The following is a 17,973-nucleotide window of genomic DNA, read 5'->3' on the forward strand; positions in this document are numbered from 1 at the left end:
ACCTTTTCAGCAAAACAGTAAAGCAGCACATCCTCATACATGACGACTATTTGGCCAGCGTCAGATCCCTTTAAGAAAAGCATGCTATTCTCGTATTTCTTCAGCGTCTACAGCTATTACATCATCACGTGATTTTCCCTCCACGGTTTGACCACCCGGTCCTTCCCACCTTCATTTTAATACCAATGACAATGCCAAGGGCACAGCCGTGAATTTTTATGCTTGTGGAATGCAATATCTACACGTCTTGGATGAAACGTCTAGACGTCCTGCATTCGAGCCAATAAAAACCTCGCAGACACTAAAATGGTTTTATCATGTTGCATTAAGTATTTTCTGCTGTGGAGCTTTATCCCTTTCTAAATCGGTTATGCCATGTCACAGACACGTTGTTTCCCAGAAATCTGCAAAATCTTTACCTAATGTCACACCTATTCTGCTTATTACGTTGCTGGCACGGACGCCGTGACATACCGTTACTGCAGCAGTGGAATGTAGATTATTTCCCAGCGGTTGACCACTCTTAGGAAATATTCCGTGCAGACTCCATCCAGATATTTTTCTAAAGCCTTTTAATGGTTTTATTATTGCAGTCACTTTATACAGACATCCTTTGTGCATAGTAATTGAACCACCCTAAACCACCACCCGCTGTGTCTGGCCCCACAGAGATGGGTCCCTGTACTACATATTTTGTTGGCAGCCCCCACCTTGATATGGTGCACAAATAACTATGGCTAATTATCACTGCTGTACAGCATGATGCCCAAGTAACAGTGTCATGCTTAAAGAGGTTGTCCACTACTTTTACATTGATGCCCCATCGTTAGGATAGGTTATCAATGTCTGATCGGCCGGGTCCGACACCCGGCACCTCCGCCGATCAGCTGTTATTGCTGTTGGCAACCACTGTCCGGAGGTGCTCACTTGCCTTGCCGTCTACTTGTAGCGGCCGGGGGCTTGTTACTGCATATCCGCCTCCTATGCAAATCAATAGGAGGTGGATGTGCAGTAAGAAGCCCCGGCCACTACAAGTACTCGGAGCAGCTAGGCAAGTGAGCACTTCCGGACGGTGGCTGCCAACAGCAATAACAGCTGATCGGCGGAGGTGCCGGGTGTCGGACCCGGCCGATCAGACATTGATGACCTATTCTAACGATGGGGCATCAATGTAAAAGTAGTGGACAATCTCTTTAACTATATAACAGTACCAGACAGTTGCTTAAATCACAATGCTACAGTACCATCACTAGCTTATGCTAGAAAAGTAAAATACTGCATAGTGCTTTAGTAGCAATCCCTAAGAGAGTACCACCATACAATGCTCAAGTAACACCAACATAGAGTGACCAAATAACAACGCAATGTACAAATAACAGTGCCACACAGCTGTCTGAATCACAATGATACAGTGCCACCGCTAGATTTTGCTACAACTATACTATACTGCATGATGCCTAAGGTGAATACCACCATAGAGTGCTCGAATAAAGGCAGCAGACAATGACCAAATAACAATTTAAAGGGATCCTGTCATGTCCCCAAATGCTATCGAGCTGCAGATATGGGGTTAATCTGCAGATTAATAGTGTTCCAAAGCCGTGCGGCTGCCGCAGTGACAGGCCAAATGAACTCCGGGCAGCCTCCGGCTTTCAGTCATAGAGGCGTACCAGCATGGCTACAATCACTGTTCAGAGTTCAGGACATAGTAAGCGGTGACTGTAAGCACATCCCGGCACATTGACTGACAGCCTTCTCTGCAGCGTGTCTTCAGGATTCAACACATAGTGAGCGGTGACTGTAAGCACAACCCAGCAGATTGACAGACAGCCGTCTCTGCAGAATATCAGTGCAGTGCCAGCTGTCAGTCAATGTGACTGAAAGCCGAAGGCTGCTGGGAGGAATAAAGTTAATTTCTTCACAGTAGCCAGGCTTCAAGAGAGGCAGCCTAGCAGCTTTAGAAAACTATTAATATGCAGATTAAAAGAGATGTTCGGTCTTGGGGTAGAAGTCTGCAATCACTCTGCGCATTCTGAGGATTCTCCAGTGCCAGTGGTCATGTAACCGCAAGTATGCGATTTGCATACTTCCCGCCACATTCCAACTAGACTATATCTGGCCTCTCTCAATACACTTGAATTGAGCAAGACCGCCCCCATCTAGTTGGCATGTGACTGTGTGGCACCCCAGGGGTCTGGTTTCCACAGTAACAAGCAATGTTATGTCTGAGAGCAGGTGGGAGGTCTCTTGGTCAGGGATCCTGTGCATGCCACACCTCCTGCCCAGTCCTGGGAGGGGAAGAACTTCCCCTGTATAAACCTGGGGCTGAGGCAGGGTTAGAGAGTTCAGAGGGAGAGTGCAGCCAGAAGGGCTGACAGGGAGCTGTGGCTCCGGCTGGGCCCAGCTCCTGGGCCATGCCAGGAGTAGAGAAGAAGTAGAGACAGAGAAGAGAAGCAGATATAGGAAAGAACATCAGGAGCTCTGTGGGAGCAGTACTACAAGGAGTCAGGGGCTGGCAGCTGCAGAGCTCGCCCTGACTGAGAAGTTATCTCCGGACCCGGAGTCCGAGGCTGTGGGGACTAACTCCTATCCAGCAGCAGAAACCGACCGGCAGGGGATTGCAGGTCCTCTGGCCCAGAAACCCGAAGGCACGGTCACACGCGTGGGACCAGCACCGCCGTCGTGGAGCGGAAGCTACTAGAAGGCCCCGAGTCACCGGCCATACGGGTGAGCACCACACGGTACACTCAGGGACGTGGGCTACTTATACCCGCTTCTAGCAAGGTAGCCAGAAGAGTATCGTTAGTTTGGGAGGCCTACAACTCCGCCTGGCCAGGGGAGATCCCATCTGCTCAAGGACTGACCAGGCCCCAATCGCTAGCCAGTACTCCGGGAGGGTCTATCGTTGTCACCAGTAAAGACCCTGAACTACACCGTACCGTCTCTGAGTGGTTCCTGCTACCCCCATCATCCACGTCGGCTGCCCTGAGGCCATACCCCTCCCGTTGGGGGTTATACTATCACGCTGCACAATCCTACCACCGGCCTCAGCGGTCTGCCCTGCAGCAGCAGCTCCTTAGCTGTACTCAACGGGTGGCGTAGTCGTCCAACATCTACCGCTAATACAGCGCCACTTAGTCTGACTCCCTGGGCACGGACCGGATCACCGCCACGAGACTACAACCCTCAAGAGATCCGGCTCCGGGTAAGCTCCCGCGTGCGCAACGCAGCGCGACACAGGCCCAGGGGCGCGTCAACTGCATGTATGCAAATCACATACGTGTGGTCATGCACCCCCCACTCCCGGCGCCAGCACCGTAGAATCCTCACAGCACGCAGTGTGTGTGATGTGAGGATTCACAAGTTTGCAGCAGTCACAGAGTAACTGCAGACTAATAGCCTAAGGCCGGACAACCACTTTAACCCAATAACTGCAGGTTAATAGCATTTGGGGACAGGACAGGTTCCCTTTAATATACAAATAACAGTGTCATGCTTTTTCCAAATAACAGTACCATATGGTTGCTTAAATTACAATGTTACAGTACCATCATTAGCTTTCACTGAAAATATAATATACTGCACAATGCCACCATACAGTACGAATATAAACCAGCATAGAGCGATCAAATTACATTAACAAAATAACTGTGTCATACAGTTTCCTAAATCACAATGCAACCACAAGCTCTATAAAAATATATTACTGCATAGTGTCAAAGTAGCAGAGCCACAAAATAAGTGAATGCCACCAAAAAGTACTGAAATAATACAATAACATCAACATACAGTGATTCAATTAGAGCTCCATATAGAAGTAACAGTGACACTCAGTTTCCTAAATCACAATGTTGCAGTACATTCACTAGCAAACTTTACAAAAATAAAATATAGAATAGTGCTTAAGTAGTAGTGCCACATAGTGGCACCATAAAGTGCTCAAATAATACAAACATATAGTGACCAAATAACAGCTCTATACTTATTATAATCTAAGAACAGTGCTAGAAAATGTCTCAATCATTCTGATATACAATTATTAATAATAAGATTTAAGGTGATTTCCACACTTTGGTACCAAGTCATCAGTGGCTCTATCTACATTAGGTAACACGTCACTACTAAGGCGCCACTACTATGTAGAGCCATAAAAATATATAGGATATCAAAAATAGCCGCAAAGCAAAAACTTTGGCAATAACAGAGGGCCTGGCAGTCGACAGACCAGTGTTAATGCCCCCCTGGGTTTAGCAGTTTACATTTTTCTCCACTTATGACTTTTGACGCCAGGCAGAGAAGGGTCGGAGTCCTCCCCGTCCTGTTATAATATATCTGTGTAACAAGACACCAATTAGACCCAACATGTTTTTGAAGTGTGTGGGAAAAGTGAAGTACCTGGAGAAATCCCATCTGAAATCATAAAAACTCAATACAGATGTGGCTCTGGTGGAGTGGTGATTGATATATGATTCATTTCTTTCTATCTTGGCGTTAGAATTTCTCTTGGATTCAGTATTTTGCTCTTGGGTCCGGGTGGAGGGTTCATGTTCTGTGGGAGGTTTTTTATTTCAGTGTTTGCTCTCACTAGTTGAGAAATGGAGTTAAGTATGGTCTACATCACTTTTCAGCGCCGGTGACATATCTCAGACAGGTTCATGTTGGAACATGATGTAATGTTAACTCAGGGCATTCCAACAGAGAAATCCAGTGGGGCTAAGAAAAAGAAGAAAGCCAGCTCAGACTAACTCAAAGTCTCCTTTTATATGGGCTTTGGTAATCTATACAACTTCAGGGGCATAGCTAAACGTACCCATATACTTTAGGTTAAGGGTGAACGAACGTCCATTTGGACTTCCTTCCAACTCCTCCACCTATATGCACGGTCGCCTCCAAAGAGCATAGATGGGTTTTCAATGAAGACAGAGGAATAAACCCCTGATGGACACCTTTGGCTTACGCTAATGTCTCAATGTAACAAAGGATCAGGAATGTTAAAATCCAACACGTTGATCCGTCTTTTCTCCACCATCTGCCATTGAGGGAGAGTCAAGACACCATCATACATATTAGATACTTGGCTAGTACTTGAAAGCAGCAGGTTTGGCCAACTTTCCTCTCGTGAATAGACACTTCAGGGGACTATATAGGCATGGGCCACTCGTGGGTGCCAACAAGTCACTGTACCATGACCAGGAAATATGGATACCGAACTAGAGCAGGAAACTAAAAATTTGATCTTGGGAGAGGAAGTCTAACTTCTACTATAACCAGGTATCATTTGCTCCTCTTTCTACATCATAGATTCCCAACCCATGGCTCGGAAGTCACATGTGGCTCATCGGACCATGATGAGCGGCTCGCGGCTGTCTGTCAACTTGGTGCTTTAGTTCCAAGTCTAGCAAACAGCTATGTAGAGCAGGTCTCCATATGGTGAGTTTTGTGTGTAGTCCTACATAGAAAAGCAGATTTGGATGCACATATACTGGCCCTGGGGTTGGAGAGCCAAATTAAGCAAGTGGTAAGCTGAACATGGGATGACACTGCCAGAGCCAGATAGAGGAGGTGCTTGAGGCTGAATGCGATAGTGTGGTGGATACTGAATGAGGGTAAGGTGGGAACCCCTAGATATAAGTATTCTGCTTTTGTGTGATTTCTGTGGGTAAGCTTTGGCTGCCATTACACCGTTAATTGGGGCTCTGGGTGTCACTACTGTTGGGGAGGCAGAAGATGGATTTCACTACTCGGAGGGCTCTGGATGTGGCTCGTGACCCTCTCTCAGAGTGGAATGTGGTTCTCAAGGTAAGAAAGGTTGAAGATAACTGCTCTAAAGGGTGGGAAGTGGCAGCGTTGGTGGTCCATCTTGTCCAAGAGTGATAAGGTGTTAAGATTTCCCCCCTCACCTGCAATTGATCTAATTTGTATTTTTCCCAGAGGACCCCTCGACCCAGTGTTGATAAGTTAAATTGTGCTGATTTTGAGTTATATTGGGAAATCTGGTTGCTGCCATTTCAATGCTCTTCTGATTGACACACTCTGACTTAGTTGATCTCCAGTCTGGCAGATGAATTTACAGTGTCTGCAGTAAGTGACATAAACACTTCTCTTACCAAAATCCAAATTAGCTAACTATGTTCTCTACAGAATCTGAACCAGCAGAAGATGTACAAACGTGTGTAGACAGAGCCTAGAAGAAAACCGATGGTTTGGGAATGCAGAATATAACTAGGTCAACCAAAGTGATACCAAAAATGGAAACGTTTCAAATCCCCAAATATCCTCCCCCCAGAATTCAAATTAGCAAGCTATGCTCTTTTCAGACACTGGACCAGCAAGGGGTGTTCAAATGTGTGAAGACAGAGCTAAAAACAACCTGATAGATTTGGAATGCAGAATATAACTAGGTCAACAAAAGTGGTGAAAAAAATGGAAACGTTTCAAATCCCCAAATATCCTCCCCCCAGAATCCAAATTAGCAAGCTATGCCCTTTTCAGACACTGGACCAGCAAGGGGTGTACAAATGTGTGAAGACAGAGCTAAAATCAACCTGATAGATTGGGAATGCAGAATATAACTAGGCCAACAAAAGTGATGACAAAAATGGAAACGTTTCAAATCCCCAAATATCCTCCCCCCAGAATCCAAATTAGCAAGCTATGCTCTTTTCAGACACTGGACTAGCAAGGGGTGTACAAATGTGTGAAGACAGAGCTAAAAAAAACCTGATGGATTTGGAATGCAGAATACAACTAGGTCAACAAAAGTGATGTAAAAAATGGACACGTTTCAAATCCCCAAACATGCCCCCCCAGAATCCAAATTAGCAAGCTATGTTCTTTTCAGACACTGGACCAGCAAGGGGTGTACAAATGTGTGAAGACAGATTAAACATAGTAAACATCCAAAAAATCCCTAAATGTCCCCAGTCCCTGATATTCTGAGAAAATAAATAGCAATTTGGACATAAGAAAACCAAGTCATAAACCGCAGTATGAACCCATGTAAGAACACACAGCAGGACATATCTCCGAGGATGATGTCACCAGAACATTCAAACAATTGCAGATGGCAAGAGGATAATGGCATCAGAAGATGACTGGAAACGGCCTGTGAGTAAATTTTCCGTTGCCCATTCCCCCCACCCTCGCCTTTCTTTTATTGAAAGTGTTTTGCAACACTCATATAATGACCGAGTGTCCAGGATTTTCTGAGCCGTAACCTCAAAAACCTTGACATTTTTCAATCAGTTTAGGAAATTGTAGTATTCCCAAGATCACATTGCAAAACTCGGGCAATTGCTTTTTACTTGATGTTTCTCATAGTTTGCTTTCAATGTGAATGTTTGCTGCCAAGACTGAGATGTTGGAAAATATCTTCAGTGCTCAAAGAAAACTAACATTTCTTGCCCGTAGATTTGCAAAAATGTATGTTGTGCGTTTGACACAAACAAGACATTGATACATTATGAACCTAAAATTCCCTTTAAACGGAGTCCGTCAACACAAAATGACTATTCAAACCAAGCACAGACTCTCGGTGCACCCTTGGCGTGGCTGCACAGTTCAGTGCACCTACTTGTTTTTCCTCTATATTCTCCCTCCTTTTCGTTAATTGACAAATCTGGCTTTACAGGAGCCAGAAAAGGGTGGAGATATATGGAAAACAAGTAGGAGGGAAGGTGTCAACTGAACTGTTTGGCAAGGGCGCACTGAGCGCCTGTGCTTGGTTTGAACAGTTATTTTGTGCTGATAGAATGCATTCAATCCAGTATCCGATAATTCAAGCTTTCTGATATGACTAAGGGCGCACGAGTATGCCAGAAACGCGTCAGGTGTTGAGGTTTTCTTAACTTTTAATGGACTTGTTTCAATAAACTTACATTTTTTATCCAGTCGGCTGTGCCGGAAACTACCCTCGCTTTTCTCTCTATCAACTGCAATCACCAGCAGGTACGGCACCCACTGGTTTCTAATCACAGCAACAGATTCATCTATGTTACCAGAGTGAACAGCTCTAACCCTCCCCCTCTCCATTACCTCTTTATCCAGTAATTCAAGCATTCTGATAATCCATGATGGAAGCATAGTAATCGGCTGTGATCTGCTGGAATCTGACAGCAAGTTTTCCGTTTCCCTTTAGCGCCACCACAGGATGAATGAAGCATTACACATTCAAAATGATGAGCTGTCTATGTAACACACATTGTTGGGTCATTCGAAGAAAGAATGTTGCTCCTGCATAATTGATGGAGAGCCTATGATTTTTGTGTCTCCACCTGAAACGCAAAGTCAGCCATATTTGCACATGACTCAAACTTAATTATTGGGGCCAGTACCTATGACAAAATCATGAGCTATCCCCTTATTATTATATTATTACATATTTTTAGAGCACCATTGATTTCATGGCGCTGCACATGAGAAGGGGTTACATACAAATCTAAATTACAGTCAAGAATCTAACAATGACAGACTGGTACAGAGGGGAGAGGGCCCTGCTCTCGTGGGCTTACAGTCTACAGGATAATAGGGAACGAGACAATAGGTTGGAGGATTTTGGCAGTTCTGGTGGTAGTGAGGTAGCAGCTCCAGTGGTAGTGAGGTGGTAGCTTCAGTTGTGGTAAGGTGGCAGCTTCAGTTGTGGTGAGGTGGCAGCTCCGGTGTTGGTGATGTGACAGTTCTAGTGGTAGTGAGGTGGCAGCTCCAGTGGTGAGGTGACAGCTCCAGTGGTGGTGAGGTGGCAGCTCCAGTGGTAGTGAGGTGGCAACTTCAGTTGTGGTAAGGTGGCAGCTTCAGTTGTGGTGAGGTGGCAGCTCCGGTGTTGGTGAGGTGATAGCTCCAGTGGTGGTGAGGTGGCAACTTCAGTTGTGGTAAGGTGGCAGCTTCAGTTGTGGTGAGGTGGCAGCTCCGGTGTTGGTGAGGTGACAGCTCCAGTGGTGGTGAGGTGGCAGCTCCAGTGGTAGTGAGGTGGAAACTTCAGTTGTGGTAAGGTGGCAGCTTCAGTTGTGGTGAGGTGGCAGATCCAGTGTTGGTGAGGTGACACCTCCAGTGGTAGTGAGATGGCAACTTCAGTTGCGGTAAGGTGGCAGCTTCAGTTGTGGTGAGGTGGTAGCTCCGGTGTTGGTGAGGTGACAGCTCCAGTGGTGGTGAGGTGGCAGCTCCAGTTGTGGTGAGGTGGCAGCTCTGGTGGTTGTGAGGTGGCAGGTCCAGTGGTAGTGAGGTGACAGCTCCAGTGGTAGTGAGGTGGCAGATCCAGTGGTGGTGAGGTTGGAGCTTTGGTGCTGGTGAGGTGGCAGCTCCAGTGGTAGTGAGGTGGCAGATCCAGTGGTGGTGAGGTGGCAGCTCCGGTGTTGGTGAGGTGGCAGCTCCGGTGGTTGTGAGGTGGCAGGTCCAATGGTAGTGAGGTGACAGCTCGAGTGGTAGTGAGGTGGCAGATCCAGTGGTGGTGAGGTTGGAGCTTTGGTGCTGGTGAGGTGGCAGCTCCAGTGGTAGTGAGGAAGCAGATCCAGTGGTGGTGAGGTGGCAGATCCAGTGGTGGTGAGGTGACAGCTCCACTGGTGGTGAGGTTGGAGCTCCAGTGGTGGTGACGTTGGAGCTTTGGTGGTGGTGAGGTAGCAGCTCTGGTGATGTTAAGGTGACAGTGGGATCATTGAAGGCTGTAAGCTTTCTTGAAGAGATGCATTTTCAAGTTCCGTCTGAAGGTTTTGATTATGGCGGATAGTCGGATGTGTTGAGGCACAGAATTCCAGAATATGGAGATTACTCCGGAGACGTTTTGGAGGCCAATGGGTGAAGAATGTACAAGTCTCGAGGCAAAAAGGAGGTCTTAAGAGGATCGGAGATTACAAGGAAGATATCGGGAGATTAGTTCGGAGATATACGGAGGAGACAGAGTATGGATGGCTTTGTAGGTCAGTGTTAGAAATTTGAACTGGATACGTTGGAAATTGGGAGCCAATGAGGGGATTTTAAGAGGGGAAAAGTGAAGGAGTAGTGAGGAGAGAGGTGGATTAATTGGGCAGCAGAGTTAAAGACAGACTGGAAAGGTGAGAGAGTGTTAGGCTGCTTTCACACTGCGTTTTGGCACCCGTTCATTGGCCCCGTTGGGGCTTATGTCCAAAACCCCCTGCAAAATGGGATTCAGGAGTATACGTTGATAGGGCCATAGACTATAATGGTGCCAACAGAGCAAACATGTGCTCTGTCGTACATCATTTTCTGGCGTACATGCCTACTGGAGGTGGGCACCCAGACGCAGTCTACTACGTCAGGGTGTTCGGTTCCATAGGTGTACGCATAGTTTATGGCCCCATCGACGCATGCGGACGTTTTTCAGGGGGTTCAGACGTAAGCCCCGACGGGACCAACGAACGAGTGCCAAAACACAGTGTGAAAGCACCCTTAGCAGGGTGGACACAGAGGAGGATATTGCAGTAGTCGAGGTGGGAAATGATAAGGGCATGCACTAACATTTTAGTAGATTGAGTGCTGAGGAAAGGAAGGATTTTGGAAATATTTTTGAGTTGGAGGTGACGCGCCCCCTGTGGCCGTGGGGTACTCGGTGCTGGGCCGGTCTTTACTGGGGATGTCACGATGGCAGTGACCCGGTCCGTGGCCCCGGACAGTCAATTAATTAAAGGAAAAGTAAAAAGGGAATAAAGTTTTTTAGAGATAATGTTCGTGGCGCCACCTGTGGTATGCGGCTATATGGGGCCGCCGCTGCGGTGCAGATCTTCTGGAGCTGATGGTGATGCAGCAGAGTTGGTTCAGCTCTCCACAGGCAGAGCTTAGATCCAGGGCAGTAGATGGTGATTTTATGAGGTAGATGTTGTTGGTGCGGTGTAATGTAAGTGATAGAGGAGCAATTATTCAAGGACACAGTGGGATGCAGTCTTCAGGTTTTACTCACAGTTCTTAAGTTCTCCAAGGTCCAGTTACCGGTGTGCAACTGCCCACGTCATCCTGTGTCTTCCGGGGTAGTGATCCAGCAAACTCTTAGGTATCTCAGGAGCACTTGGACGAGACCCCGTTCTATGTACCTTTCCCGGTCGTCTCACTGCGCTGGCTCTCGCCCTCCTGCCCTGCGCCTCACAATCAGTGTCCCAAGCCAGTGGCCTCGGGCCTTGTCGGGCGACTAGCTTTCAGTCCTCTGGACTCTATGTGGCCACCTTTTCAGCGATGTAATTGTGGATGTTGGCTGCAACACCTTGAAAATGCTTGAAAATGGCTAGCTGAGCCTGGTTGTTCTCTACTAGTCTGGGGCCGGTCCCCTTCTGCGGCTTGATCCCTCCACGTCAGTGTGAATTCGGGCGCACGGGTGGCATCCTGCACTCACCGCGTCCCTGGGATCCCTTCTGTCCACTGGAGCCTGTCCCACTGCTCCTCTCTCCTCTCCTCACTCTCCTCCTGGGCCTCTCTCACTAGGCCCGACTCCCATCTTTCCTTGCTCTACTGAGCGGAACTACTTCTGAGCTCCCACTCCGAACTGAACTCTTTCTAGATGTTTCTATCTGTCTTTTATACTCTTTCTGTCTGTGCTCCCCTGATCTACTTCCTCCACCCACCTCCTCTACCTAGTTCCACCCTCCAGCTAGGGACCAGGGACTGTGCTCTCCCTTAGGAGCAATCTCGCCCTTCCCTACTGAAGTGGAGTGTATTGGATGTAGGTGTGTGGGTCCCGGGTAGTACTCCGTCCCTACCTGAGAGTGGGGTACCACACCTCTGGGTGAGATGCAGTACCTCTGTGGCAACTGGACCCGCAGGGGCGCCACAGAGGCGGCAGATGAGATTTGATGGAGATCTAGGGGGTTACTGTTTCTCATTGGGGAGACCAACAGCTGGCGTTGAAAAAAATATAGCCCAGTCAATGGTCCCTGGGAAGAAGCTATGCAAATTAGCTCTCCTCTAAGAGGAAAAAGGCTGACTCTCTTGTGCCACCTATGGACGAAGCTGCAATATGTCATTGTTTAACCATTTAATGAGCCATGCACATGACTTAGAATATGTAGCCAAACCACAATAGTCTCTGAAAAAGAAAACCCATCTATCCGCAGACAGATGTTTCAGCATTCTTGTGTAGGAAGACATATAGGCCCTGGGAAAAATGCATGCAAATAAGCTCTCTGCCAGAAAACAGAACCTGCTTTATTCTTCCTGGAGAACTAATTTGCTTTAATTAATGTCAAGGGAAGTACAGTTTTATCCTGCATAGATCAAAAGCTGGTGAATGGAGAATAATAGTCCAGGCAGTCATCCCAGGGGAAAAAAAATTATGCAAATAAGCTCTCTTCCCAAGAGAGAGAACCAGCTTCCTTCCTCCTGGTGGAGAGCTAAATTGCTCTCCATTCGACATTACACACTACATAGATCTGTCACCAAGTTTTAGCTCTGTAATCTGAGAGCAGCGTAATGTAGGTGCAGAAAGCCTGATTCCAGCGATGTATCACTTACTGGGCAGCTTGGTGCAGCTTTGTTAATATCCTACTTTTTTCTGCTATAGTTGTAGCAGTGCTCAGAATGTTGAGCTGTGTTGACCCCACCCACAACCCTGATTGGAAGCTTACTGTGTGCAAGCTGCCAATCAGTGGTGGGGGCGTGGTTACACAGATTAGCCTGACTTGTCTGCATGTGATACCTAGTCCTCTAATGACAATTTCCTGCTAATAAAACACTGATTGTATTGAAACTACAGCAAGCAGCTGAGCAAGTGACACATCCCCGGAATCAGGTTCTCTGCCCCTACATCATGCTGCTCTCAGATTAAATAGCAAAAACTTGCTGACAGATAACCTTTAATGATAAATGAATCCCTTTAAAAATAAACAATATTATTTTAACCTATGTTAATATATGTTATTTTCTTGTGACTTTGTCGTAACATATTTGCTGGCTTTGTGATTTTCCCGCTACAGCACTGGTATTAAAAATAAGTTGTAATAAGCTGGCTCTGCACACGACCATCTGTGACAAGTTGTTCCATTCCCTTGTGACTGCGAACGAAATCTGTGCAACAAAGGTAAAATATAATTTGAGGACGATACTGTAGGTCACAGCTATATTTAATGTACAGTAGCTCAAGAATATCATCTATATTACAATAATACTGGATATGACTTAAAGGGATTGTCCATGAGGGAGGATATACAGTGCAAAAATTGTTGCCTCAGCCTTAGAGGGGGACACAGACTGTGTGTAGATTCATTCATGGTTGCAATCTACCCATATTCTTATTTTCCTGTATATTACATGGATACTTAGATATGTGGGTTCCCAGAACATTTTAATTAAAAAAGTAACCATTTTATTTCATAAATCATTACTGCACATGAAAATAAGTAGCTATGTAATAGCTCATATCAGAGAAAGCTGCTTCTTTCTCCTCCTGAACTGATCTTTCAATCTCAATTAATGGGTAAAATCTGTGTTGAGTGAATACAGATTTTACCATTTCTGAGACAGGAGATGACAGTCGGTGCTCTTAACACTCTATGGAGGAGGGAGGAGCTAGAGGCAGACACAGACATTGAGCTGCAAGTTCTCGTGAAGCGACAGTTACATTTCTCCATAGAACTTTGCGAGCACCAACTGTCATCTCCTAACTCCTTAATGGGGAAAATCTATATTCACTGAAGGCAGATTTTATTTGTGAATTGAGAATTTTGAGAATGAATTATCAGTCCAGGAGGAGGAAGAAGCAGATTTCTCTAGTAAGATATATTACAAAATTTCTTATTTTCACTTATACTATTGAGAATGAAAAAATAAAACTATGGTTAGTTTTTAAAGAAACAAGTCTTTAGCATTTTCTTTGTGTGTCTATTAAAGGGAATCTGTCAGCAGGTTTTTGCTACTACATCTGAGAGCAGTATGATGTAGAGAAAGAGACCCTGAATCCAACAATGTATCACTTAGTTTACTGGGTGCAGCAGTTTTGACACAATCAGAGTTTTTAGATGTAGAATGCAGCAGAGCTGAAAAGCTAGCCCCGCCCACACATATCCATGTACATTGTCTATTGACAGTGAGCTGCTTATCACAGGAGGGGGCGGAGTCAGACCAGTGGCCAGCTAGTCACAGCAATGAGAATGTCCTAGTGATAAAACCTTCATTGTAAGTAGACAACAGCACAGAGCCTGATAAGTGACACATTGCATAATTCTGTGTTTTAACCCCTACCTTATATTAAATAGCAAAACCCTGCTGACAGATTCCCTTTAAAACCAGACATTGGATTGTGAGCAGTAGTAAGGGAGGAACTGCATATCTCTTGGACCACATACAGATGAATTTTTCGTGTGTTTCTCAGTTTTTATTGCAATATGAGACATATAGGAGTAAAGGAGTAGTGGATATGAATGTGCATTAATAAATAAAATCTCATTAATAGGCTGACTTCCAACCTAAGCTGAAATGAGTTTAACAAGCAGAGCTGCAGTGTAAAGCATGGGAATGAAACAAAGCAGCAGCTTGGGCTTTACATGATATAAAAAGTGGAATTTAAACTTCCATACCTATATGCTGGTAGGCTAGAATTACTAATCAATGCTAAAAAAGGGTAAGTAATACAGACTAAAATGATTTAAATGAATAATGGGCAATGCCCAGAGGTAGACATTGTGTGTGGGTTTTATGTAAGGTGAATACACAGAAAAAAAATCTTCTGATACATGGACTGGACATCAAGTCCATAAACCTAAAACACTAAGTAAAAAAATACCAATAAAAAGACGTCTCCCCGCTGAATGACTCAAATTCATTTATCTCTAATCCATCCTGGATGAGCAGAACTAATGAATATGAATTATTTAGCGGAGAGGGGTCTTTTTTATCGCTATTACCTTGGTGTTTGAGGCTTTTTTCCATTTTTTGGGGTGATTATGCTCAGAGCACGGCTGGGTTCACATTGCGTTTTTGTCACACGCCAGCGATTCTGTCGGGGGGCTTCCGTCTGAAGCCCTTATAAATGGGGGCATTGAATTTAATGAAGGGAATGGAGTCACTTTCTGTTCTGTTCTCCTTTTTGAGATGCGCACATAAAATGCAGTTGGCCGCGCTTTTGTGCCCACCTCAAGAAGACAGACACTGCCAAAAAATGAGGTCAGACAGAGCACAAAGTGACAACGTCTGCTTCATTAAACTCAATGCTACCGTCAATGGTTTCGCCTGAATTCCATTTTTCAGGGCTTCAGATGGAAGTCCCGACAGGGCCACTAACCTGCGGCAAAAACACAATATGAACATAGCTGAAGGATATATACAAAACAGTGGTGATATAGCAAAAATGTAATTTTATCTTTGTATTTTAATTTCTCTTTTTGATAGATGATTTCTCTAAATGTGAAAAGTTGTCCACGGCCCCAGATGAAGCTGGAGTTGGTGAAACTCGGGGAGGGTTTGGTGTGATGTACGTTTTTAAAACTATTTTTTAATGAATCTCTTGTAAGTAGAATAAATATCTTGCAGTAAACTCTGGTCTTGCAATACGTCACTATTGCAGGCTACGTTTCCCACAAGAGGATGAAAAGGAGAGGCCCAAACTATCTCCTTATGTGAAGTTTGGCAAACTAAAAAGTAACTCTCTTGGAATTTTGGAACACCAGAAAGTGGACCCACTGTATTGCTGAATCTTCTAAGCTATGTTCTTTGTCTTGTTATTTTATGACTAGAAGATATACAGACAAAATGATTCCCTACCAGAACGGAAAATGAAAAAAGGAGAATCCGTAATATTAATCAGGAAACTCAAACATATCAGAAGGAGCATGACCTCAGGGGTCACTCATAGAGGATTCATCATTTCTCGAACTGAGATCTGCGTGAAGCTGTACCAGGTGTGATGGAAATTAATCTCAGAATTCCAGGAAGGAGAAATACGGTGGATCCATAATTATATTCAAATGAGCTGAATATGCATTAATAGATTCTCATTAAAGCCAGAGGAAGAATTCCTCCCTAATATCTTGTCTATCTTGCATTATTTGCTTCACTTCCTGCTTCTATGGGTACTATTGTCTTGTCTATGGATAGTCCCCCTCCTTTGGACCGGCCAATATCTTGTCAGCATTTAAAGGGGGTTTTCAATGGAAAATATATTGATGGATTATTCTTATGAAAAAAAAAATAGTTCTCAGAGGTGGAAAACCATAATGAATGATAGGTCATCAATATGTGATGCTTTGAAAATGTATGCAGAATGTATCTGGACTACTACTGCATATCAACTGATTGTTGGAGAAGATGTCGATCAGGCATGTCTGATTCTGGAATGCTGATTTGCTTTGTTCTCCTGGAGTCGATGGCAGAGACAGAGAACACAAGAGTGCTTGGCCGAACAACGTATGGGAGAGATGACCTTGAAGGCTGTCAACCATCTACTGTGTATGGGAACCTTATCATTTTGATTTAGTCTTCCCCTCTTATATGGTTCCAAATGATATCTCTGGCTTTGCAAAGGGAGAGGAGTCTCATCACAATACACTTGCTCTATTTAGTCTTGGTAATATTTCAGTCTCAAAGCAGAGATTTGAAAGTCGTTTGCAGGCAATTTTTTTTTTACAGGGATAAAGACAAAACCCCTAATAAAGTGTTTTTTTAAAGTTTCATAACTTCCCATGCTGGACAAAATTCGAAAAGTTTAGTTACTATTTAGGATATGTTCACAAGCGGCGTTTTAGCAGCGTTTTATATGCAGCAAAAACGCTGCTAAAAAAAGTGTTGGCAGGAAATACACTCTGTAAAATATGTACCGTATGTTTGTGCTGTATTTTTGCGTTTTTCTCATGCATTAGAACGGGAAAAACATGCTGCAAAAACGCTGAAATAATTGACATGCTGCAGATTTAACAAAAGATACCCAGCGAGTCAAAAAATGGACCTTTTAGGCCCTGGAACCTAAAGGGGTCCAAAAGGTCAATTTGGCCCATAAGAAAAAACAATTACTATTGAAGATTTGCCCCATTAGAGCTTTTGCATCAGGGCCCTTCAGCTAAAAGTTACATCACTGACTGCAAAATATTGCTCCCTTATATGAATCATTTCAGGCTTTGACTATAAGAAATGTTAAATATCCCAGCCGCCATGACCAGGCATCTCCAGTTCTGAAATCCTCGGGAGACATGTATATCCACATGTGTGAGTGAGCTCTTTCTATATAAGCAGCTGCTTTATGAACTTCCGACTTCAGGGTCATCGTCCCTTTAAACTAAACTAAATGCTCATGCATTGCTTTCATAATGAGCATCAGATATTGCTAAAAAAAGTAAAAAGTTCTGACAAGGAGGTCATTAGGAGGTTAGCGGAGATAACGGGAGAATTTTTTATATTACGTTCCTTCCGCATTGGGGGGGTGCTGTCGTAGTCACATGACCTCGGGGTATAATAGTCTCCACTGATCGTACATACCCCATAGAATCGGCTTTCAGCATTGCTTAGTGAGTTCTAAAGAAAGCTGATGCAACTTTCTGCTGCTTCCTAAACTACTCTGTGCTGCTGTGACAATCTTGTGCACGGTTCTGCTCCTGGTTTTGCATCCTTCACTGGTGATTAACAGCATTGGCTTTTCTTGAGCTTTCAATGCTCATACAAGCCAGTGTTGTCAATCACCGGGGAGGGAGGCGGAGCATGCAAAACCAGTGGGCGGAAAGTGCACTGAGCCTCTTGGCCACACCCAGGGTGCACCAATAACTCTAATTAGCATATTTGATTAAAATTACATTTCTGCAGAATGGAGAGGCAGCGATTAGATCACTCTAGGTGCGATTTTTATAGGATCTATATGCCCTACAGCCAGACTATGTGCTTAGCTTATATTGTCAGGTTTGGCAGGCAGACTTCCTTTAAAGAAGCACTCCTCCTCCCATCTAAATTTTTATCCTCTTAATATATTGCTGTCATCATATTATACAGCACTGTGTACTTACAATTGCTCATTTTGCTTTTCTACCCAGATAATTCTTCTCTTTTCCATTAGGTCTATGA

The sequence above is a fragment of the Phyllobates terribilis genome, unplaced genomic scaffold (assembly GCF_046119375.1).
Source record: "Phyllobates terribilis strain yellow unplaced genomic scaffold, ASM4611937v1 Scaffold_9__5_contigs__length_417890890, whole genome shotgun sequence".
NCBI classification, from domain to species: Eukaryota; Metazoa; Chordata; class Amphibia; order Anura; family Dendrobatidae; genus Phyllobates; species Phyllobates terribilis.